Below are 26,023 nucleotides of genomic sequence, written 5' to 3' on the forward strand. Positions count from 1 at the left end.
TCCTTATAATTTGCCATTTTTAGCCCAACAATGTATTATAGATGGGAGTGTAAAAAATTGTGAAAAATAAATGAAATGGGCATTTACTTGTTCTAAGCTATGAAAAAAACCAAAAAAAAACCAGAAGCTCTTGTGTAAATAACCCTGCTGGAATAATGGATCAAGGTTTACAATATCTGTGATGGATGGGAACAGCACAAGTAATTACAAAGCGCTTAGAGTAGGTTTACATTATACATACAGTGTTTACTTGGGAATTAAGAATGTCAACAGACAAGAGACCACACAGATTTCTGAGCTACTGTATTTAACCTCAGGTTCTGCTGTCTGTTATGTTGTGTCAGGGTATTGTCACATATTGTTCTGAATGAAACAGTTACAAATCAGTTATGCCATTGAAACACCCCGGTTGTGGCCTGGACAGAAAGCTGGTTAAAAGAAGAGCAAATCATTTGATTGACATTTTCTTTTCTTTTTTTTCCATTTTAGTTTTTATTTACTGTACTTAAAAGGATCTTCTCTGCCCCTTTCCAAAGCTGTTTACCTTCTTTAATATCTGATGCTTCATTCAGTGTAAAAAAAATGTTTGCAATATTAAGTGTCCAGGAGGTTAAAATGAAGTTCTTCCCAGAGCCCAGTGCTGTCTAAAGTTTTTCATTTTAGGGGGGAAAGGCGGGGGGGGGGGGGGAGTTTACATGGATATAGGTGACTGGTGCATCAAGAATTGATTATGTCCCATAAGTATATGCTTCTCTGCTTTTTAGGACCACCTCACTGTATCTTGAGTATTAGTACAGCATCCCTTGCAGGGATAGGGGACTAGTACCTAGTGCTCACTGGCACACATAAACAGTGCACAGATTGTCCCACTTAGTACTGACTTAAAGACATAAACCCTTTTACAGGGATAACTCACTTTTTGATTCCAAGGTCTTCAGTGCGGTCCTATTGCGGTTAGCTTCTTCTTCCAAACGGCGTGCAATCCACCAAGCAGGATAAACAGGAGAAAGGCAGAAAAAAGGGCAGTGCTCTGCCAATAAAGCAGGAGGAGGCGCACAAATCATTCAAAAATGATTAATTCCATAAGTGGATCCAACATAACCCCTGGAGCAGCAGCACAGGAAACACACCTACACGTTTCGGGCTGTGTGGGGGGGGGGGGGGGGGGAGTTTATAGCAGGAAATATTCGGGGGCAAGATATTACCATTATATGAGATAAAGTTTTGCGGTGATTGCTGCTTTAAAGCTGATGCCGAAATATTTTTCAAAAGCCCACTTTCTGTCCAATCCACGACCGGGCTGTTTTAAATACCCCAATTGCTCAATATGTAGCAGTATCTTTCATAATGACTATTTCTGCCATTCACACAATGGGAATAAATAGAAGATTCACGTTTGTATCACTTGCCTCTGTGAATTGTGATATATACTGTAGGTAAACTAGCACGTGCATTCAAAACCAGGTTCTTCTTACTGTTCAAGACACAACACAGAGTTACAGTCGCTCAACCTAAATAAAGTTGCAGATTTGTTGCACTAAGGGAATAAATCGTATATACTGTATGTACATTGGAAAGGAAAGAAAAGCTTGTAATAACATGCACTCTGAATCTGTAATGTGATAGTAAGATATCATCTCAAACTTAGCTTTTACTTCATAAGTAATAATACAAATTAAAACCAAACACTGAAAACAACACTAAGGATTACAAAGAAACTCCTAAAGGTAACAGCGAAAAACCTTACACTTATCAGTGTTCATAAATATAGATATATCCAATCTCCCTGTGTGGACCACTGGGATAAGGTGCTCAAAATATTACACGAATCAGTTATTCATGGGCATATATAATATATATAATAATATTTATATAGCTTTTTTCTTCCAAAGGGACTCAAAGCACTTCACACAAAAAATTAAAAAAATAAAAAAACATTTCAGGTTATACGAGAGAAGAAACGCAAGGATAGATACAATGCAGGATGGGGCGGTATTGTAGTTATTAAATGCTAGACAGGTTGTAGTTCATTAATTAAATGACTGGGTAAACATGTAAAGTAGGTCTTGAGCCTGTTTTCATAGGTTTCCAGAGAGGCCATCTAGAAAAGTATGAGGCAGACTGTTCCAGAGAGTGGGAGCTGCGTGGCTAAAAGCTCAGGCCCCAAAGGAAGCCAAGGGGATTCTGGGAACTGTTAGGAGTTTTCCACCAGCAGATGGAAGTGAGCGAATGGGAGTGTTGGGAACTAGACGCTCTCTCAGATAGCTGGGATCCTGGGCATGTGATGCTTTGAAAATCAACTAGCCAATCTTGAAATGAATTCACCATTTTACAGGCAGCCAGTGCAGAGAATGGAGAACAGGTGTCACGTGGCAAGAACGGGTCTGGTTTATCACATCATGGGGGGTTTACTACACTGTCCTTTCATTTGTGGTAACAATATCCCAGTTATCCTATTACCCTTCCTGATGGAATTAGTAGTTTGATGAATACAATCATTGCACAGTCTGGAAACTCCCATCCCTAATGCGGTATTTGGTCAGTAAACGATATCAATGTCAAATATAAAATAAACACTGACATCAGGAGTGCGTTTCAGACATTGGCTTATGTCTATTTTTATTTGCAAGATGTCATCTTTATTATCTACTCGGTAACAAGCATTCAATTAACAGGGCATAACAGTTGTACACTGGCGACACACTTTATTCGAGCTCGGCTAGTCCCACGAATTCGGGTATACCCGGGTGTATTGAGGTTTGTGACTGTTTTCTGCCCGAGTGCATTGGGTTATTTTCCAGGCAGGGATTGAAGCATTTTATTCCAGCTGGCTGCAATACTGCACAGTATATAAATTTATGCCATCTGGTAGACACGCGAAGCATTGCAGCCTATTAAATCCTAATCATTATCATTTAACAGATCAGCCGCCCGTCAGCCAGGCATGAACCCAGGCTGGGAAGGGCAAATGCAACGGGGCTTGTCAGAGGTGAGGAGCAGCGCATTCCAGGTATCTGCCAGGTACATACTGGGTATTTGCTCGAATAAAGTGTGTCGGTGCAGTACTTAACAATATCTATCTATACTACATTTTTTCTACCACTAAATAGTGATTAGGAATACTCTTAAGGGTCTCTCTGTAGGAACAATCTCCTTCGTGATTGCTACACAAATATCTTTTACTATTTTGGCTATTCTGTTACATTTAGGAATGAGAATGACAGGACTAATTACCAGAAATGCCCAGTACCAACCCACCATCACAGTGGGATTGGTTCACGACAAATAGACACACCCATGAAGGCAAACATTTAAAGATTCACACAGCTACGTTCTTTTACTCCTCCCCCTGCCGAAGTATGCTGAGACATACGAAACGTACGTAGGGTTGTAGACGTCACGACGGTGGCGTCAGTGAAGGGAGGCGGCTCGTACTGGCACTGACATGCGACTAGAGTCACCCTGCACTGAACACTAGGAGCAATACGGTTGTATAAGCGGTTGGTTATATGAGATGCAATTTGTGTTTCAAATGAGCCACTCTGTGTCACGCGTGGAGATTTCATTTAAAGCAGAATGTTTCAATACTGTATGTGACCACCATCAGATTGTATTGACATCAGTTTGTCTTGTGACACTATACAGCTGAGCTCCTAGTATCTGGTGTTTTTTACTTTGATACAAATGCACTAAGACTCTATCTGCAGCTGCTATCGTGCACATCACTAATCGCGCGTCTGCATGACATCATATGTTCTAACTTGAGAGCATTGAGTGTATATGAGTAATAAGACGGCTTGAGACAAGCTATGGTCTAACAGTCTGGTACATAGACGGTGTTTTGCTACTCCTTCACGCATTGAAATGGGATGTATGTCTACAGTGTCTTAGGAAACAAATTGGGTTATCCGCATGGTATTTAACCAACAGAGTTTAATCTACATATACACCCTTTATAGCCTGTCTGACTTATACGTGTAGGATTTTATGGTGTATCATTACATTGCTTCTAGATTGCAGTCTTGCTGGCAAATATTATGACACTGCATACTTTTGTACATTAGTTTCTCTGGTGACACTATACACATGATCTTCTCGCAATTGATGTTTTGATTTTGAAACAAATGCTCTAAAATTTCCTATCTGCAGCTGTACACATTACTAATTGCGCGGTTGCATGATATCAAATGCTCCAATCGGAGAGCCCAGAGCTATATGAGTAATAAGACGGCTGGAGACAAGTTATTGTCTAACAGTCCGGTGCAAAGACTGTTTGTTACTTCCTTACGCATTGAAATGTGTTGTATGCTTACAGGATTTTAAGTTGTATTAATACAGTGCTTCTAGATTGCAGTCTGACTGGCAACATATTATGATACCAACTCCACTTTGGACTAAGGTAGCTAATGAGCATCTGGGTGTGAGCCTTAAGTACACCTCATTGAATTCCAGAGATTTAACAGGCTTCATAATTGCAAGAAATGGCAATGTGAATTGAACTTCTGTATTATTGCAGCTGCTGCTTGTAGTATAGCATTGATTTGCCAACCTAGCTACCATTTATCCCAATGAGTTTTGTAACATTACGAGTCGCCTCCTAGGGGATTTTAACATTATTGTACTGTGTACAGTATATGTAACCCATGTTCCCCTCCCCCCGCCACCCCCCCCGGTCGCAGATTTGACCCCTGGGGTGTAGTGAGGGCTGGCTACGTGTACAATGGTGGTGCGTACCTGTGAGGAACAGGAGGGCCTGAGTCTCCCGCGATGGTACAGGGGACAAAAGGACAGGCTTCTGGGGTATATGCCTTCATCTTTAGCAGCAACGGTGCAGCGCCTATATCTCTGGTAAGCCCTTAGGATGTAGGGTGAAATCCTTCCAGAGAGCCCTTACTTCAGGGCGAGAGATTTCTAGTCTCACACACACAAGTCTTTTGTAAAAGCAGGCAATGTCTCTTTATTCTCCAGCAGCAATAGCAGCATACACAGCAGCACTCTGGTACCGTGTACAGAGCCTTGTCCTCCTCTCCTTCTCCTCCAGGCTGTACCCCTGAAGGATGGGCTGTATGGAGCTCCAATACTCCCGACACCCACCCCAAAGAGTATACCCTCCGGGTGAGGCCAGCTTCCCCCCCTCACCCCCTGAGCAGGGTGAGGTGCAATTGGTCCATCACACTATAGTGCTATCAGCTCTAATCAGGCTGGGCCTTAGCTTCTCCTCCTAGCACAGGTATCACTGTCCAGTCAGGCACTCCAACACCAACTCCTCCCTCTGGCAGGAGTAGGCAACTAAATTTAGTCAGCCCCACCCCTCATGATGTCAGCAGGTCCCTCCCCTGTGGTCTCTTGCCTTCCACAGAGAGTCAGGGGGCCTACCTCCACCAAATCAAGGCAGGGCTTGAAGCGGGGGAAAACCCATGATAACTACTGGCGGCCTGCCCTTAGCAGGACTTACACCAGTAGGAGAAAGATATATAGCCCAAAATCTTACCAGGGCTACATATATGTAACACTGTTTCCTCCTGAACACAGAAGTTACTAATGCTGTATTTACCTGTGTGGCCCTCAGGAGCCTAAGCCTCTGCATGAAGAGCCTGGGGTACATATATATACAATCACAATATCCCACCTGGGAGGGATCCCGACAGAGCGGGAGGGGCCCCTCACAGGGACACAACCAAATAACACACAATATGAATAAACAAGAATAACCTTTACTGAATCTGCATATAGGATATATGTCAATATGTCAATCTCTCTCTCTCTCTCTCTCTCTCTCTCTCTCTCTCTCTCTCTTATATATTTATATATATATATATGTATATATATATATATATATATTATACAGTGTTCGACAAACCTATACATTTGCACGCCCCGGGCGAGTGGATTTAACATCGTGGCGAGCTCCTATTGGCCCAAGCAGCACACGTGTGGTACTAGGTGGCGAGTAGATTTTTTGGTGATTTGTTGACCACTTTATATATATATATATATATATATATATTATATAATATATATATATACAGTGGTTGACAAATCACCAAAAAATTCTACTCGCCACACAAAAAAATCTACTCGCCACCTAGTACCAAACGTGTGCTGCTTGGGCCAATATTTACTCGCCCGGGGGTTAAATCCACTCGCCCGGGGCGAGCAAATGTATAGGTTTGTCGAACACTGTATATATATATATATAATATATATATATATATATATATATATATATATATATATAATAAAAGTACACGGGCATACCAAGAGAATGATACAAATACACATTTATTAATGTAGAGATAAAAACAAGGGGAGAAGGAATAAAAAAAAAGAAGAGGGGACTCACAACTGCCAATACATATCTACCATAAGGCAAAGGCACATAGAATGGTCAAAATAATCACCAAGGGTTATCAACATAGGCAATCAGACTCAGTAGGAGCACCAAAAATAATGGTATAAAGCAGGCATATATCTACCTAGTTGCACAAACTGCCGACTTGTGCACAAAAAGTCAGAAGAAAGTCTAAGTTGAAGCAATGAATGCAAAGTAAAGGCAATATTGCCTATCGCAGAGTGAAAATGTAAACAGAGCATCACATTATTAGGAGATGCAAATACATCACCAATTGGGCGTAGATGTAAAAGACCAAAGTATGGAAAGCTAGAGCCTCCTGTACTGGAAACTGGCAGGGGTCCCCCTCCACAGACTCACACTGCTAATGGCCTTGAAATATAGAATATATATATATATAGAATATATAGAATATATAGAATATATATAGAATATATAGAATATATAGAATATATATATATAGAATAGAGTTCTATACCTTGAATATATAAATATATACATGAATAACTGATGTATAATACTTTGAGCACCTGTTCCAAGTGGCTCACACACAGGGTTGCCACATTTACGTTTTTATAATACGGAACGCCGTCTCCCCCCACCCCCACCCCCCTCACAATACACATGCACAGTCATCGTCCCGACTATACACAATACACAGGGGGGAATTGAGTGTTTATGAGCAACTGAAAAGTGTAATTTTAAACTAGGAAGGAGGGCGGAGGGACACGAAGCAGATGCTGAACTAGACAGAATAGGTAGGAATGGGGAAATAGCTAGGGGTCATGGAGCGAGAATGGAGAAAGTGGGAGTTTGGCAGGCACCCACATTAAATACAGATAATACTAGCAAACTTCTAAAGACTAAATCCAATTGGAGTAGAAAAGGCAGGTGCAGATAAGATAACAGCAGAACAGACTGGAAAGAAATGTAAACTCATGCTTGCTAATGCAAGAAGAATGGGTACACAAAGGCAGTGCACTGCCTGCAAATTATGGAGGAGGCTATTGGTAGCAATAAAAATCCTTTTAATGAATGAAGGGATCAAACATCACCCCTGGATCCCCCAGAAAACGCTCACCTACGCGTTTCGGGCCATGCGCCCTTTATCAAGGTGGAGTGGGGTTTTCCCTACGAAAGAATTATTATTTATTATTGGGACTCATATATTCTGATGCACCGGTTACCCACATTTTGCTAATGCAAGATAAATGGGGGAGCTAGAATTAATTAATAGCTACAAGGAAGCAATATAGGCATTACTAAAACATGGTGGAATAAACCTCAAGACTGAGCATTTAGAGGGTCATTCCCTTTTTCGGAAGGATCGAGCAAATAGAAGAGGAAGTGGAGTAGAGATATTTAACGCCACTCCACCGGTGCCGTTCAGCCGTCAGTCGTTTCACCCCTGAGCTAAGTGATTAGCGTTAGCATTAGGCTGCGTCCAGAGTGGCGCTGAGCTGGTGCGGGCGCTCACGCTGGCCACGATGAGACACATTGCAACAATGTGTGTGGCCTGCGTGATCGCCCCCCCCCCTGCGCGTGCCGTGAGCTGCAGTCGGAGCTCAGTTTCAGGAGTTTCAAAATTTTGACTCTGCCGTTCCGACATTTGAGCACATGACCAAATGTACCCAATCAGAGGACAGCACGCAAAACCAATGCAATACAAGCATTGGGAGCTTGTATTGTATTGCATTGCATTGGTTGCTGTCCTCTGACACGAAACGTGGGGGGGGACACGAAACATGGTGGGACACGAAACGGTGGGGGACACGAAACATGGGGGGACACGAAACGGTGGGGGACACAAAACGGGGGGTGGGACACGAAACCGGGGGGGGGACACACGAAAAATATTAAAAATGTTTAGTTCGTTTTTAGCCCCAAATCCCCATTGATGTCAACTTCACTGGGGCCACTGATGCGGGGGGCACTTATTTACCAGGACCAGTGTCTCACTGCATGCTCTTCAGACACAAACATACTGTATATACATTGCCTGCACAAACATAATATATATACACTGCAGCAGAGCGGGAAGCCCCCGCAGGAACGCTGCTTTCCCATTGATATACAATCAGATGAAGGGAAGGGTGGGGTGTGTCGGTGTGAGGGGGGGTCGGTGTGAGGGGGGGTGGGTGTGGGTGTTGGGGGTGCGGGTCCCGCGCACCTGCTGCGCCGAGTTCTCCGTGGGCAGCAAATCATTCTGTAGCGACACGAAACAGGGGGGGAGGGGGGTGGGGACATGAAACTGAAAACGGAGAGATGTGAAGGGGGGGTAAAACGAAGTGGTGGGGGCAAACGGAGTGAGGGGGGATGGGGAGAGAGAGGGGAAAGGAGAGAAGTGGGAGAGAGAGGAGGGAAGGGGAGAGAGGGAGAGGAGGGAAGAGGGAAGAGAGGAGGGAAGGGGGAGAGAAAGCTAGGGGGGAGAGAAAGCATGGGGGGAGTGAGAGGGGAGGTCAGGGGAGAGAGAGGGAGGGTCGGGGAGAGAGAGAGGGGAGGGAGAGAGCGCGGGGAGGAGGGAGAAAGCGCGGGGGAGGGAGAGAGAGCGTGGGGGGAGGGGGAGAGAGAGAGCGCGGGGGAGGGGGAGAGAGAGCGCGGGGGGAGAGAGAGAGCACGGGGGAGTGGGAGAGAGAGCCCGGGGGGAGGGGGAGAGAGAGTGCGGGGGGAGGGGGAGTGAGAGCATGGGAGGGAAGGGGAGAGAGAGAGCACGGGGCAGGGGGAGAGAGAGCGCAGGGGGAGGGGGAGAGAGAGCACGGGGGGAGGGGGAGAGAGAGAGTGTGTGGGGTGGAGGGGGAGAGAGAGAGTGCGGGGGGAGGGGGAGAGAGAGAGCATGGGGGAGAGAGCAATGGAGGGAGAGAGAGAGATGGGGGAGAGAGCAATGGGGGGAGAGAGAGAGATGGGGGAGGGGGAGTGAAAGTGGGGGAGGGGGGAGAGAGCGGGGAGGGGGAGTGAAAGGGGGAGGAGGGGGGAGCGAGAGGGGGGGAGTGGGGGAGAGAGAGGGGGAGAGTGGGGAGAGAGCAGGGGAGAGAGGGGGGCAGGGAGAAAACAGGGGGAGAGAAAGAGAGGGAAGAGAGGGGGAGAGAGGTGATATATATATAGATATATATAGGTGGGGTGTGCAGGGAATGATGGGTGAGTGGGGTGTGCAGGGACTGATGATACGCTCACACCTAGAAGGACAAGATTTGTCTCCTGCTTACATGCAGGTGACGTCACTGATCATGAGTGCCAGCCCGCTCGCTCCACTCTTCCCTTCACCCTGGATGCACCCCACTCACCCATCACTCCCTGCACACCCCACTCACCAATAACTCCCTGCACACCCCACTCACCCATCAGATGTTGGGAGGTGGCGGAGGGGGGGGGGAGAGCGAGAGGGGGAATGGAGGGGTGGGCTACCGATTGCTAAATAGAGAAATCACATACAAATGGTGTCCAAAAAGTAAATTTTTATTAAATACATTGTTTAATAAACATATAAAACCATTAATAACATATATATTTGAAATTTGCGTCACATTCACATGCCCCCCCCCCGCGTCCCATTCACACGCCCCCCGCCCCCCCCCCGCGTCCCAGTGTGCAGGCAGTGATGGGTGAGTGGGGTGTGCAGGGAGTGATGGGTGAGTGGGGTGTGCAGGGAGTGATGGGTGAGTGGGGTGTGCAGGGAGTGATGGGTGAGCATGGTGTGCAGGGAGTGATGGGTGGGTGGGGTGTGCAGGGACTGATGGGTGAGTATGGTGTTCAGGGAGTGATGGGTGAGTGGGGTGTGCAGGGAGTGATGGGTGAGTATGGTGTGAAGGGCTTCCAGCTGTCACGCGCGTTCCTGGAGAGGTGCACACACCTCTCCAGGCACTCGATCCCCTCCGCGGCACTCACAGCTCGCGGCGTCCCTCTCTTTCCCCACCTGCCACATTACCTCCTTCGGTCTCTTCTCCTGCTCTCTCGCCTTCCTTGGCGAGCGCCCCCACGGCGCGACGCTCCTCGCGCTCCCTGACACACACTGTGTGCGCGCGCATCCAACCCTTACAGAGGGCGCGCGCACACGCTCCAGGTAAAGACCTTCCCAGAGCCCTGGCTCCACCTCCCATAGCGTACAAGCCATATCCCTGTGTGATTCACCTGTCTCCTCCCTTGCTCCTTCTGACCTATCCCTGCAACCTCTCACTCAACCCTCTGCTCCTCCTTCCTCTCCCATTGGTGCTCCCTCCTTTATAATCCCTGTCTGTCCTCTAGCTCATTGCTCTGCATAGCTTCTTGTGACCCCTGTGTGTGCAGTCTCTATGCTTGGCTCTCCTGTCTCTTTCAGCGCTGGTTCCTGTCCCTGCTTACCTTTGGATCTCCCTGGCTTGAACTCTGCTTTGAATTGGATTACCCTGCTTTCTCCTGCCCTTGAACCCTGCATTCGGATACTACTACGCTGCCTTCTCCAATCCTTGAACACTGGCTTACGGACATCACCACGCTGCTCTCTATAACCCCTGAACTCTGGCACACGGACATTACTATCCAAACTCTGGCATCCTTGACGTTGCAAGTATATGTTAACCCTTTCTCAACAGGCCCGGCAACGCATTACCACACTCCGGGCACGCCCTCACTGCTGTGGGTGCATGTTATAACCTTACCCACCTCAGTACTGGGGACTGGCCAGGTCTGCGGGCATTCAGGCGTTACACACGCACAGTCATCGTCCCGACTATACACAATACACAGGGGGGAATTGAGTGTTTATGAGCAACTGAAAAGTGTAATTTTAAACTAGGAAGGAGGGCGGAGTGACACGAAGCAGATGCTGAACTTGACAGAATAGGTAGGAATGGGGAAATAGCTAGGGGTCATGGAGCGAGAATGGAGAAAGTGGGAGTTTGGCAGGCACCCACATTAAATACAGATAATACTAGCCAACTTCTAAAGACTAAATCCAATTGGAGTAGAAAAGGCAGGTGCAGATAAGATAACAGCAGAACAGACTGAAAAGAAATGTAAACTCATGCTTGCTAATGCAAGGAGAATGGGTAAACAAAGGCAGTGCACTGCCTGCAAATGATGGAGGAGGCTATTGGTAGCAATAAAAATCCTTTTAATGAATGAAGGGATCAAACATCACCCCTGGATCCCCCAGAAAACGCTCACCTACGCGTTTCGGGCCATGCACTCTTTATCAAGGTGGAGTGGAGTGTTCCCTACGGAAGAATTATTATTTATTATTGGGACTCATATATTCTGATGCACCGGTTACCCACATTTTGCTAATGCAAGATAAATGGGGGAGCTAGAATTAATTAATAGCTACAAGGAAGAAATGTAGGCATTACTAAAACATGGTGGAATAAACCTCAAGACTGAGCAGTTCCTTTAGAGGGTTATTCCCTTTTTTGGAAGGATCAAGCAAATAGAAGAGGAAGTGGAGTAGAGATGTTTAACGCCACTCCACCAGTGCCGTTCAGCCGTCAGTCGTTTCACCCCTGAGCTAAGTGATTAGCGTTAGCATTAGGCTGCGTCCAGGGTGGCGCTGAGCTGGTGCAGGCGCTCACGCTGGCCACGATGAGACACATTGCAACAATGTGTGTGGCCTGCGTGATCGCCCCCCTGCGCATGCCCGTGAGGTGCAGTCGGAGCTCAGTTTCAGGAGTTTCAAAATTTTGACTCTGCCGCTCCGACATTTGAGCACATGACCAAATGTACCCAATCAGAGGACAGCAAGCAAAACCAATGTAATACAAGCATTGGGAGCTTGTATTGTATTGCATTGCATTGGTTGCTGTCCTCTGACATTAAACGGGGGGAGGGGACACAAAACGGGGGGGACACGAAATGGGGGACACACGAAACAGTGGGGGACACAAAACGGGGGGGGGTGGGACACGAAACGGGGGGTGGGACACGAAATGGGGGGGCACGAAACAGGGGGGGCACGAAACAGGGGGGACATGAAACGGGGGGGGGGACACGAAACGGGGGGGACACGAAAAAGCTTAAAAATGTTCAGTTCGTTTTTAGCCCCAAATCCCCATTGATGTCAACTTCACTGGGGCCACTGATGTGGGGGGGCACTTATTTACCAGAATCTGTGTCTCACTGCATGCTCTTCAGACACAAACATACTGTATATACATTTCCTGCACAAACATAATATATATACACTGCAGCAGAGCGGGAAGCCCCCGCAGGAACGCTCCTTTCCCATTGATATACAATCAGATGAAGGGGGGGTGGGGGGAATCGGTGTGAGGGGGGGTCGGTGTAAAGGGGGGGGTCGGTGTGAGGGGTGGTGGGTGTGGGTATTGGTCCCGCGCACGTGCTCCGCCGAGGTCTCTGTGGGCAGCAAATCATTCTGTAGTGACACAAAACGGGGGTGGGGGGTGGGGGGGTGGGGACATTAAACTGAAAACGGAGAGATGTGAACAGGGGGGGGTAAAACGAAGTGGTGGTGTGGGGGGGGGGGTAAAACGAAGTGGTGGGGGCAAACGGAGTGAGGGGGGATGGGGGAGAAAGAGGGGAAAGGAGAGAAGGGGGGAGAGAGGAGGGAGAGAGAGAGAGAGAGGAGGGAAGGGGGAAGAGAGGAGGAAAGGGGGGAGAGAAAGCAAGGGGGAGAGAGAGGGGAGGGTCGGGGGAGAGAGAGGGGAGTGTCAGGGGAGAGAGAGGGGGGAGGGTCGGGGAGAGAGAGGGGAGGGAGAGAGCGCGGGGATCAGGGAGAAAGCGCGAGGGGAGGGAGAGAGAGAGAGCGCAGGGGGAGGGAGAGAGAGAGCGCGGGGGAGGGAGAGAGAGAGCGCGGGGGAGAGAGAGAGCGCGGGGGGAGAGAGAGAGAGCGTGGGGGAAATGGGAGAGAGAGCGCGGAGGAGAGAGAGAGCACGGGGGAGGAGGAGAGAGAGAGCGCGGGGGGAGAGAAAGTGCGGGGGGAGGGGGAGAGAGCATGGGGGGAGGGGGAGAGAGTGCGTGGGGGGAGGGGGAGAGAGCGCAGGGGGAGGGGGAGAGAGAGCGCGACGGGAAGAGAGAGAGCGCGGGGGAGGGGAGAGAGAGCACGAGGGGGAGAGAGAGCATGGGGGGAGGGGGAGAGAGAGAGTGCGGGGGGGAGGGGGAGAGAGAATGCGGGGGGGGGAGAGAGAGAGCGCAGGGAGAGAAAGCAATGGAGGGAGAGAGAGAGATGGGGGGAGAGAGCAATGGGGGGAGAGAGAGAGATGGGGGAAGGGGGAGAGAGAGGGGGAGTGAAAGGGGGAGTAGGGGGGAGCTAGACGGGGGAGTGGGGGAGAGAGAGGGGGGGAAGGGGGGAGAGAGCAGGGGAGAGAGGGGGCAGGGAGAAAGCAGGGGGAGAGAGAAGAGAGGGAAGGGAGGGGGAGAGAGGGGATATATATATAGATATATATCCCCTGAGGAAGTCATCATCGATGACGAAACGCGTAGGGCGTGACTAGTTTGGGACCGCCATTTGCCCACGAGCACTGAGGCCAGTTGTCACCAGAGACTCAATACTTTGTTTGTTTCACACGGCTCCAATACAACTTAACCATAGAGGACCTGGAGGACTTTTGCTGTCTAGAGGGTCTCTTCCCCGCCGAACATTGAATGCGAGTTTCCGCTTCCGGTTCACCGGTTCATCGGCTACACGAGGGGAGTCACGTGAAGACGCCAGTACCTGGAGCTACATTGAGAGGATTGAGCTGACGGCACATGAGAGCCTATCTCATACCTGCTATTTATCGTTTTAAACCTTGTGTGTGGGCATTTGAAAGATTTTATGTTCCTTGAAATACAAATTTTATTATGTAAATGCACTAGGTTTGCGCCTGTTTTTTCTTTTCCCTTTTTTTCAGATATGGTTAGGGACTGGTAATCCCTTCGAAACGGGCTGCAAGAACCTGGTGCAGTTATCTTTGGAACAGGACTTTTTTTATCTTTAAAGGTTTTTTCCTTCCTTACACATGATGAAGAGCAAAACCTGATGAAGTAGTTTGTACTAAGAAACGCGTAGGATATACCTTGGTCTATGTGTTTCATTGCTATTTTATCATTTTTGTGAACATTGGGCACTCTAGAGACGATTTTCCACTCCTGTGTTGTGCTCTTTGAAATCACGACTGTGACGTCACTCCGCAGCGCCCCACCACGGAGCGGTAGCACTGCTTACTGGAGTTTTGTTCTCAGCCAGCTAGTTTGTCTCCGTTTGTGGCTGTTATGACCGGAGAACATTGTGAACCATCCAAGCCCTCACTGCTCAATCCGGGGACCTCCGGAGTGCGACTGCAGGCTGCAGATCGTTCGGATTACCTGGAGCAAAGCTGACCAGAGGGAAGGTTTCCATAGAGGCGGAGATCGAGTGCCGGGGTGTTCCTAGGAAGGAAAACATCACAGCTGCTGCCCAAGACGCTGGCCAAAAGGAAGCAAGTTCCTGACTCCTGTACCAACAGCTGCCGAGTGGTAACTTGTGTGTTGTACACACTCAATGCTTATGTCCTAGCACCTTGATGTACGCAGAATATTTATCCCCTATTTTAATATACACTTGTAATTTTCATACTTCACTATTTGCGTTGTGCGCTGTTTTTTTGTCTCCGTAACTCCCTGCACACCCCACTCACCCATCAGAGGTTGGGAGGTGGCGGAGGGGGGAGGAGGGAGAGGTTGGGAGGTGGCGGAGGGGGAGAGCGAGAGGGAGTGGCGTGAGGCGGCGGAGGGGGGGAGCGAGAGGGAGTGGGGAGAGACGGGGAGGGGTGGGATACCGATTGTTAAATAGAGAAATCACATACAAATGGTGTCCAAAAAGTAATTTTATATTAAATACATTGTTTAATAAACATATAAAACCATTAATAACATATATATTTGAAATTTGCATCACATTCACATGCCCCCCCCCCGTGTCCCATTCACACGCCCCCCTCCCCCCCCGTGTGCAGGCAGTGATGGGTGAGTGGGGTGTGCAGGTAGTGATGGGTGAGTGGGGTGTGCAGGGAGTGATGGGTGAGCATGGTGTGCAGGGAGTGGGGTGTGCAGGGAGTGATGGGTGAGTATGGTGTTCAGGGAGTGATGGGTGAGTGGGGTGTGCAGGGAGTGATGGGTGAGTATGGTGTGATGGGTGTGTGGGGTGTGCAGGGAGTGATGGGTGAGTGGGGTGTGCAGGGATTGATGGGTGAGTGGGGTGTGCAGGGAGTGATGGGTGAGTGGGGTGTGCAGGGAGTGATGGGTGAGTGGGGTGTGCAGGGAGTGATGGGTGAGCATGGTGTGCAGGGAGTGATGGGGGAGTGGGGTGTGCAGGGAGTGATGGGTGAGTATGGTGTTCAGGGAGTGATGGGTGAGTGGGGTGTGCAGGGATTGATGGGTGAGTGGGGTGTGTAGGGAGTTATGGGTGAGTGGTGTGTGCAGGGAGTGATGGGTGAGTGGGGTGTGCAGGGAGTGATGAGTGAGTGGGGTGTGCAGGGAGTGATGGGTGAGTGGGGTGTGCAGGGTGTGACACACAGACAGAGGAGTCTCCATACATCCCTCCCATCCCTGTGTATCTGATCCTGTAGCACTCACTTGTGAAGGAGCCTCTGCAAGTGACACGGGTCCCTGTTCTCAGTGTCCTGTGTCCCCAGCTCTGCCCCCATGCATGCCCCCCCCCCTCGCGTCACATTAACACGACCCCTCACGTCACATTGACACGCCCCCCTCGCGTCACATTGACACGCCCCCTCCCACGCTCGCAAATTTCCTCTAGCAGGACAGGATTTGTCTTCTGCTTACATGCAGGTGATGTCACTGCTCATTAGCGCCAGCCCGCTCGCTCCGCTCGCTCCGCTCTTCTCTTCACCCTGGACGAGGCCATAGGGGTTCACTTTAGGGGTTTGAAGGCAAAGGGTTAAGATTTTAATGGTTAAGCTTTTTAGGTGGTTAGCGTAATGGGTTAATGTTAAGCTTTTTAAGGGTAAGGGAGAAGTTTAGGCGGTGAGGGTAATGGGCTATGGTTAAGCTTTTAGGGTAAGTGAGAAGGTTAGCGGGTTAGGGTAATGGGTTAATGTTAAGCTTTTTAGGATAAGGGGTAAGGTTAGAGGTTACTTTGGTGATGAACTAGCCAAATGTCCCGGCGGTCGAGCGTCCTAGACCGGTCCACCTTTGCCTCTCATTTGGCTTGCCTGTGCTAGGCAGGGTATGTGCTGTTATGGAAACCACTGCTCCCCTCCCTGTTTAGCTCTAACTGGGCTCCCTCTTCTTGCTCCCATTAAACTAGTGTGGGAAATAACCCAAGGTATTTATGCACCGTGCAGTGTTTTCTTCAATCACAGACTTAGGCCTCGTTCAGGTTGCAGGCTTCAGAGGGAGGGCGTGCTGACGTGCGAGCTGCCGTGGGACACAATGTATTCAAATTGAATACTGGTTGTCAGGGTAGCAGCTGCCCTGTCTCCGAAGCCCGGAGTTGACGCTGGCTACAGTTTCAATAAACAAAAAATTCGTTTTTTGAAGCTGCAGCAGCGTCACTGGGACCTCGGCAGCCAATTAAATCATTCTTGAGAATGATTTCAAGACTGCAACTTGGATCCCTAACCTCAGGTCTGTAGCCCCGCCCCCTCTCCGCCTCCTCAACTCCTGAAAAAGTCTGCTGGGAGGATGAACACACATCGCCCTCCCTCCAACTCCTGCCTCTGGCACCCTGAACGAGGCCTAAGGCTAAGGCCCCGCTCCCTCCGTCAGCGCGCCCGCACTGCAGACAGGCAGGGTGCTGACAGACACAGACCGCGATATGCGGTCTGTAGGGAGCGGGAGCCGGAGCGGGAGGTGGGCGGGAGTGGGAGGTTTGAGCGGGAGGGGGGGGCGTGGCTTGAGCAGAGGGACCCGCTACTCTCCCCCCCCTCCCTCCACGGGCTCGGGCTGGCACTCATACACACATGCAGACACACACACACACACTCAGGCACACACACAGACACACACACAGACAGAGGCAGGCACTCATACACACACATACACACACACGCAGGCACTCTCTCACACACACACACACAAACGCGCACGCAGGCAGGCACTCATACACATACACACACAGAGGCAGGCACTCACGGACTCAGGCACACACATACACACACACGCAGGCACTCTCTCACACACACACACACACACACATACGCGCACGCAGGCAGGCACTCATACACATACACACACAGAGGCAGGCACTCACGGACTCAGGCACACACATACACAAACACAGACAGGCACTCAGACACACATACACCGACACAGACAGGCACACACATACACAAACACAGACAGGCACTCACGCTGCTTTCACTCCACACTCCTCCCCGCTCCCCGAAGCCTCTCCTCCTCCCGAAGCCTCCCCTCCTCATTGGCTCACAGCCACACCACGTGACGCGTCAACGGTAGGGATCACCATTCTCTTGTATCCCGTAGCGGCTGACGCGTCACAGCGTGTAGCGAGCTGTGCAGCCAGGGGGGACCGGGACCGGCTCGGGAGGATTCCCCTGCTGGTGGGGAACTCGCGTGTGGCTGCCCGCGCCACCGAGCGCACCGGGTCCCAGGCCTAAAGCAGCTGCTGCTGCTGCTGCTGCTGCTGCTGCTGCTGCTGCTGCTGCTGCTGCTGCTGCTGCTGCTGCTGCTGCTGCTGCTGCTGCTGCTTCATACGTGTATACATTGCATACTTCTCAAGAAAAGATAAAAGGAACCCTGTTTCCAGCCAGGCATTCTGTTTTGCAGCAGCAGGAAATAGGACACAATGACCGGATTCGGATCAAATGAATACTGACCACTTTTGTTTTTTACTCCGTTTACTGTAATGTTTTTTCCGAAGGGATTGTGCGGTTTGAATACTGTGCTCTTGTAGTTCAGAAGAAGCAATAACTGTGATAAATACTCTGAAAGTCATACGACAAATATGACGGGAGCTGGAGATGGGACAACTGGCCGCGGACGTTCAGGTGCTGAGAGATAGTCGGCCGCGGCCATTCTGCTGCGGCTGTTTCAGCCCCGATGTATGTGTTATGGTTTTTAGGGTTAGGATTAGGGGTTAATGTTTTTAGGGTAAGGGGTTAAGGTTAGGGTTTTTAACATAAAGGGTTACGGTTTATTAGGGTAAGGATTTAAGGTTAGGCTTTTTAGGGTAAGGGGTTAGGGTTTTTAGGGTAAGGATTTAAGGTTAGGGTATATTGGGTAAATGATTAAGGTTATGGTTTTTAGAGTAAGGTATTAAAGTTAGGGGTTTTTAGGTTAAAGGATTAAGGATTTTAGGGTAAGGAGTTAAGGTGATGATTTTTAGGGCAAGGAGTTAAGGTTAGGGGATTTTAGGGTAAGAGGTTAAGGTTAGGGGGTTTTAGGGTAAGGTGTTACATTAGGGGTTTTAGGGTAAGGAATTAAGATTAGGGTATTTCGGGTAAATAATTAAGGTTAGGGTTTTTAGGGTAAGGTATTAAGGTTAGGGGTTTTTAGGTTAAAGGATTTTAGGGTAAGGAGTTAAGGTTAGGGGTTTTTAAGGTAAGGTGTTAAGGTTAGGGTATTTAGGGTAAATGATTAAGGTTATGGTTTTTAGGGTAAGGTATTAAGGTTAGGGGTTTTTAGGTTAAAGGATTAAGGATTTTAGGGTAAGGAGTTAAGGTTATGGTTTTTAAGGTAAGGAGTTAAGGTTAGGGTTTTCACAGTAAGGGGTTAGGGTAACGATTACCTGCGGCAGACACCTGTCCTGTCGGCCAAATGTCCTGGCAGTGAAGTAGCTGCGGCTGAATGGCCGCGGCTTATTGTCCTAGACGTGTCTGGAGCCAAGCATCATGCTGCCAGTCACAGACAAAAAGGATAACATATGAACCTATTGTAAACAGCTGGAGAGGACACGAAGAAGGATCTAGGGGGGTTATTTTACTAAAGTCTCCCGTCTGCAAAATGGCAGCAAAGACAGCAACATATTTATAAAAGACAAGAAATCCCACTAAAAGCAGTGCCAGTTTTTCCTCTGAGAAACCAATCGCTCGTGCTGCTTTCGCCCCCTGTCTTACAGCTGGGACACTTTAGTAAATAACCCCCAGGGCTTCAACACAAAAAAGTTTGAGCTGCCTGAAAAGCTTAAAGTAACATAGCAACTGCAGACTGAATGTTCAAACACTTCGAAAATAACCAACCGTAAACCGAGACAGTGCCGCTTTCCCCACACTCATTTCCATCTGCACGGAACAGGCAGCATGAAACCTGTCCATATGCTGATCCTCTGAAATAATAGCTTGGCGGAGGCAAGGCTGGTATTGGGGGGTAAAGTTTACAGAGGCCTTGATACAGGGAAACATGAAATTATTTAGTTAAGAGTAAGCTACATTGTTAATGATAAATTCTGCTACATACTTATGAGTTCTATTTTTATTTATAAAAATGTTTTACCGGGAAGTAATACATTGAGAGTTACCTCTCATTTTCAAGTGTGTCCAGAGCACAGAGATATAAAAATACACGGTTACATTAAAAGAACAGGGTTATACAGTCAGTTCACAGACATTTCACGGACCATTAACTATCTTGTATGTGTTAAACTCCTGAAACTAAATATAAAACCACATCTATAAAGATGTAGGTGTACTGTAGATTACTTCAAATAGCAGTCAAGGAAACTGGGGATTTATCAGAATGCTCTCCAGCTGTTCAATATTATTCTCCTTTGGTTTGGGATCAGACGCAGATACTTCTACTGGCTAAATCCACAAGAAAAATAGACAGCCTGTCAAGAGCACTATAGGCAAACCAAGCCTCCCCTGTACACGAAAAAAGAGAAGCAAAAAAACCTCAAAAGGCAATCTATATTTTACATAAAAGTTCCAGCAAACATAAAAAAAAAACCTTATACTGAAAGCACATTCACATGCCTACGAGAGGTTCACCAGCCTGCCTCTCCCTATAGTCACTGAGCATACTGTACAATGCTTCCACTGCAACAAGGGATTCTGGGTAATGACATGAAAAATAGCATGCACAGTATGTCACTTTTTACATCTTTTAGCATGGATCCCCATAATCTTATGCCTGCCGTGTAACACAGCTTTTTCAGCACAGCCTGGGACAAAGAGGCTCCCCAACTCTGCTCTGCTTTCTAAAACATCACACAGCATTTCATTCTTTTAGATGTTGGGAATGGCTATGAAAATGAGCACGTCCCTTTTTAGCTTTTCCATTTAAACAAGACGTTTTCTTAACCCTTTGTCGTGCACTGCACTGCAGTCTCCTGCAAAAGCAGCAAAAATCTGTTACACTGTAAAAGCCTGAAGTACGTGGTAAAATATGTTCCACACTAAAAGACAGAATACAAACAACGCGTAGCCTGCTCCACATAAAGCAGCACACAACTACAGTTAGAATGTTTCAATATTGATATGGGCCCAGTAACCCAATGTCAAGCGCTTACATTTCAGTCCTTGATTATTCTTCTACAGGGCAAAACAGTGTGGAGACATAAAAAAATACTTGGACTTGGGCATCATCACACAGCTACTGTTGCTTGCGCAAAAGCACAATACAGACTTGTACTGTACGGATGGAGCCTTTGGTTCGGGCCCTCTCTCTTTGCGGGTCCTGTACGTCATCCTCTCCTGCGCCGCGGTGTCCCGGCAATCAGACATAATGGCCCATTGGCATAACGCATCAGGGGTTCCTGTGCTGGAATGGGACTCGCGCTGTGTGAATCCTGCCGGGCTGCACCTGTGCGTAAGGGACGCGGAGTAAGAGTGAGCCTGAATCAGTCACTCTCCCTGCGCGCCGCTAACAGGCGATCGCTGGACTTTTATTTTAATAACATATTATTATAGCAGGGGATCTCCGGAGCCGAACCGCATACATTTTTCTGCACTGCGTGGCCTATAGAAGTGCATAACATTTTAATTATTTCATTTCAGATCCTAATCAAACCTGTACAAACTTTAACACACTTACAGTAACCATTGATAAACCTCCACCTCTGTTATAGAACTTGTTTGTACAAATGTAGTTTGGGAATCCCTAATCCAGGGGGTCCTCAACTCAAGTCCTCAAGACCCCCCAACACAACAGGTCAGGTTTTCAGGATATCCCTGCTTTGGCACAGTTGACTCAATCCTGTGCTGAAGCAGGGATATCCTGAAAACCTGACCTATAGAGAGTGTTCAGGACTGGAGTTGACCACTCCTGCCCATAGCTAATTTATCAGAAAACCATGCGATTTTAAGTGCAAAAGGAAATGTTTCATAGCTCGTTATATATATATATATAGGCTTAAGCTTGCTGCATGGTCACAGCTTTAAGCACAGCCAGGGGTAAGGGTCATTGCATAGTCAGTTAACCAAACCCACACTGTAGTATATAAAAAGGGGGTTTTGTCTATATCCACAGGCACCCAACGTTTCTTAGCCATCTCAGGGCCCCTTCACCATGGAGATGCACCTCCCTGATTAAACCCCCTTTCTTTCATCTGCCTGCAGTGCTGTGTCCCCTGCCCTGATGTAGTTAGTGTCTGGCCTTATTCATGTATCTCCTTGAGACGATTGCAAATATCAGAACGTTCTAATTTAAATGAGAGTTTATCACCTGATATCTTCATTTTTAAGAAAGTGGTGACTCTCTGCGATGCACACGTGATTATTCAAGACTGTCACAGTTTGTTTTTTAAAGTGGCTTGTTTATAAACATGTCAGGAGAGCCTTAAATTAGAGTAATCCCCTCTCTAGCAAAACACATGCCCTGAACTCTAGATTTTATCAGTCCAATACAACACACATGGTACTTTTAGTGGCCATACGTGATAACCCACCAATTAAGCCCTCCATACATCTGCACAGACCCCCAGGAAGGGTCTTGACACGTCATAAATCCAAAATATTGTATTTTTAAGACAAATGGTAACCACATTAAGCCCCTTAAGCCCCAGAATGATCAAAATACTTATTATCTCATGATATTTTCATGATAAAGAGTAATGTTGTTTCATTGTTTATAGTGCAATTTGGGAAATTACAGAGCAAAACAAAGAGGAACCAGAAGTAGCTGCAGCAGCTTTTCTCTGCAGGGAACAACATGGTCCCTAGCTGCACTGTGTGATCAGGAGAGAGAAACAAGGGACTGTCTGCAAAGTGTGCACTCTATATTACAAGTCACATCTGTCCAGAAGGAGGGTTTAGTGCCAGAATTGCATGCAGTGTATAATCATGCACATAAAATCCATGTTTTTTTTGGGCACTAAGCAGCTGAAGGAGTTACATTAATTTGCTTCTAAATCAAATTGTTGTGTTTATACAATCATACAGTATAACAAGTCTGGTTACAATTTTCCTACATTGTCCTTTTAGCTTTCTGACTTGTGCTGGCACCAGGACAGGTTGAACTACTGGGCAAACTATGTAGTTAAAGCGGGAAAATGTAGTTGAAGCCAAAAACAAATATATATATATGGAATATATTATTATTAATGTTATAAAAGTAGTGTTGGATAGTGAAAACATTGTAAAGTGAGTCCCATGTTAATCAGTGGCGGTGAGCGTTGGATAACGCATTCCGGGGTCGAAAAATGGCCCATAGGGTTGCATTGTATTGTATGTCTTTATTTATATAGCGCCATTAATGTACATAGCGCTTCACAGTAGTAATACATGTGGTAATCAAATAATTAACAGATAATATAAATAACAGGTCATGGGAATAAGTGCTTCAGACATAAAAGTAACATTAAGGAAGAGGAGTTCCTGCCCCAAGGAGCTTACAGTCTAATTGTAAAGCGTTGGATATGCCATTCGTTGTAAAGTGAAACGTTGGATAGCGAGGATTACCTGTAATATATATATGCAGCATGCACTGGCTTAAGGGTAGCTCGTGTAATATGAGCTTGAGACAAAAGGTGGCACTGTGTGCTCATTTGCATGTCATTTCCCAGAATCCCTTGCTGCAGTGGAAGTGCTGTGTGCTGGGTGATAATGGTGAAAGACAGGGTTGCAGACCTGTCTAAGACATGCAAATGAATATACCCTGTACAGTAATATTTCCATTTGCTATATATATATATATAGATATATATAGATATAGATACATACATACATACATACATACATCTAGTCAAATCTGCTCGAGTTGAAATTACCAGCGGTCGAGTTTGGAAGCAGGGAAGGATGGCGGCGGCGGAAGCGGAGAACTGGGGAGGACCACGGGAGCGGAGCAGGCAGCAGAGGAGGTGGACGGTGGTGGCGGCAGTAGAGGACTGAGGACCACGGGAGCGGAGTAGTGGAGGAAGACAGCGCGTTGCAGGAGAAGAGAACTCTGCACCATGTGAGCGCCGCAGGAGCGGCACAGGAGGACAGCAGGGAAGAGCGTGCCCCAGCGGCAGACACCAGATTCTTTACTCAAGTAAAGACTTCTGGGTCGGACCGCTGGGGCGCACACTTCCCCGGCCATCCTCCAGTGCCACTTCTGCTCCACTCACATGGTCCTCAGTTCTCTTTTCCAGCAGCGCACTGTCTTCCTCCTCTGCTCCACGTCCGTGGTCCTCAGTCCTCTACCGCCGCCACCGCCATCCACCTCCTCTGCTGCCTGCTCCACTCCCGTAGTCCTCCCCAGTCCTCCTCTGCTGCCCTGCTCCACCGAAGCCAGGTAGGTGAGGACAGGAGAAGGAGGGGGTGAGAATAGGAGAAGGAGGAGGGTGAGAACAGGAGAAGGAGGGGGTGAGAACAGGAGAAGGAGGGGGTGAGAACAGGAGAAGGAGGGGGTGAGAACAGGAGAAGGAGGGGGTGAGAACAGGAGGAGGAGGGGTGAGAACAGGAGGAGAGGGGTGAGAACAGGAGAAGGAGGGGTGAGAACAGGAGAAGGAGAGGGGTGAGAGAGGAGAAGGAGAGGGGTGAGAACAGGAGAAGAAGGGGGTGAGAACAGGAGAAGGAGAGGGGTGAGAACAGGAGAAGAAGGGGGTGAGAACAGGAGAAGGAGAGGGGTGAGAACAGGAAAAGGGGGGGTGAGAACAGGAGAAGGAGGGGGAAGAGAACAGGATAAGGAGGGGGTGAGAACAGGATAAAGAGGGGGGTGAGAACAGGAGGAGAGGTGTGAGAACAGGAGAAGGAGAGGGTTGTGAGAGGAGAAGGAGAGAGGTGAGAACAGTAGAAGGAGAGGGGTGAGAGAGGAGAAGGAGAGAGGTGAGAACAGTAGAAGGAGGGGGGTGAGAACAGGACAAGGAGAGGGGTGAGAACAGCAGAATGAGAGGGGTGAGAACAGTAGAATGAGAGGGGTGAGAAGGAGAGGGGTGAGAACAGGAGAAGGAGAGGGGTGAGAACAGGAGAAGGAGAGGGGTGAGAACAGGAGAAGGAGAGGGGTGAGAACAGGAGAAGGAGAGGGGTGAGAACAGGAGAAGGAGAGGGATGAGAACAGGAGAAGGAGGGTGTGAGAACCGGAGACGGAGAGGGGTGAGAAGGGGTGAAATAGGAAAAGGAGAGGGGTGAGAGAGAAGAAGGAGAGGGGTGAGAGACAATAAGGAGAGGGTGAGAGACAATAAGGAGAGGGGTGAGAGTCAGTGAAGAAAAAACTTTGTGAACCACTTAGGATATTCACGTTTCACATATTTCAAACCTAAAACTATATTAGATCTTAATCTGAGTCCTAATAATAAATAAAAATAACCTGATCAAACAAATGACACAAAACATTACTTTTTCAACTTTTATTTATCCACAAATGATTAAAACATTCAATATCTATGTGTGAAAAAATGTGTGTGAACCTTTAGATTCAGTAACCCTTGAGCTGCAATGACTTCAGCTAAGCGTTTTCTGCTACTGCTGGCCAGTTTCTCACATCGGTTGAGGAATTTTGGTCCATTCCCCTTTATAGAACTTTATAGATGCTTCTTATCCTCCCCCAACATTTGATTGGGTTTAGGTCTGGACTTTGACAAGGCCAGGGGTCAACAACCTGAGGCTCGTGAGTCGGGAAAGGGGATCATTTTGTGTGAGGTAATTCTATGGAGGGTGGGGGTGGGGATAATTCTGTGTGCGATAATCATGTGGGTGGTGTGGGGGAAGGGAGGAGTTGTATGGGTAGGAGGGGATTGAGTGGTGGGAAGAGAGTGCAACGGACGAGAGTGAGAGGGGTGGTATAAGAGAGGAAGCTGGGGGAGTGAGAGTAAATAAATACACAGGACCAAGCATATTTATTTTGCATTCTTTGTCCAAGGGTTGAGAAATTACAAATAAAATGAGAAATATAGAAGATGAACATCAAGAATTTCAAAATGAGTGGACTGAGTCTTGTGCATTTATATCGAATCCAGCTGGACTCCCCGTGTGTCTCATTTGCAATGAGAATCTGTCCAATAATAAGAAATCCAACCTAGAAATAACCCTAACCCTAAAATAATAGTGTAACAATCCGGTGAACATATAACAATAATAATTACATATAAAAATAATATACAGTATAACAATGAACCACTCTAAACAAAATAGTGATGTGAATATATGTGAAGGCTGCCAATAACAAGGTAACAACTGGCTACCTAGCCAGATATAAGACACAGAAGAAAAAACGTTACCTAAAGGCGCCAAAAAACATTAAATTAAGTGTGCATCAGAAACATCATGAACTATCAATTGGTGTAACAAATAAATGATACCAGTGATAGAGTCCTTGATTAGGTGACCATATTGATCGATAATGTAAGTCCAAAGTCACTTGGATCCAATTGAAGATGAGTAGGTGATCAGC

General features: G+C 47.7%; 1 protein-coding gene across 4 annotated transcripts in view; it reads right to left on the reverse strand.

The window, feature by feature from the left end:
• Positions 1–26,023, reverse strand: part of B3GALT5 (beta-1,3-galactosyltransferase 5) — a 64,029-nt gene that overhangs the window by 11,703 nt on the left and 26,303 nt on the right. The window contains exon 2 of one of the 4 annotated variants that reach the window (XM_075593724.1): positions 23,760–23,908. The exons of 2 other annotated variants lie outside the window; for them this stretch is intronic. The gene's annotated coding sequence lies outside the window, so the exon portion shown is untranslated. Of the gene's footprint in view, positions 1–916; positions 1,038–23,759; positions 23,909–26,023 lie in introns of those variants that run through there. One more of the 4 variants, XM_075593723.1, reaches the window with a different exon arrangement.

Source organism: Ascaphus truei, chromosome 3 (assembly GCF_040206685.1).
Source record: "Ascaphus truei isolate aAscTru1 chromosome 3, aAscTru1.hap1, whole genome shotgun sequence".
Lineage (NCBI taxonomy): Eukaryota > Metazoa > Chordata > Amphibia > Anura > Ascaphidae > Ascaphus > Ascaphus truei.